Consider the following 228-nt stretch of genomic DNA (forward strand, 5'->3'; position numbering starts at 1 on the left):
TTCCTCTTGCATTAGGTTCAACTTGTGGTTGTGGAGGTGGTGGTTTTGCTCTTGCCATTGTTTTGCTTGTGTACGCTTCCTCATAATTCCATTTCAAGGCTTGCTCTTTGGTTCTTTCCTTTTTCTAAAAGAAGCGGTAAGTGCATGAAAAATAAGGAAATGTAAGTCTGAACTCCACGCATAGGGAACCTAATGTTTTAGTGGGACACATCTCAAGCAAGAAACTCA

This window comes from Ipomoea triloba, chromosome 16 (genome assembly GCF_003576645.1).
Source record: "Ipomoea triloba cultivar NCNSP0323 chromosome 16, ASM357664v1".
Classification (NCBI taxonomy): domain Eukaryota; kingdom Viridiplantae; phylum Streptophyta; class Magnoliopsida; order Solanales; family Convolvulaceae; genus Ipomoea; species Ipomoea triloba.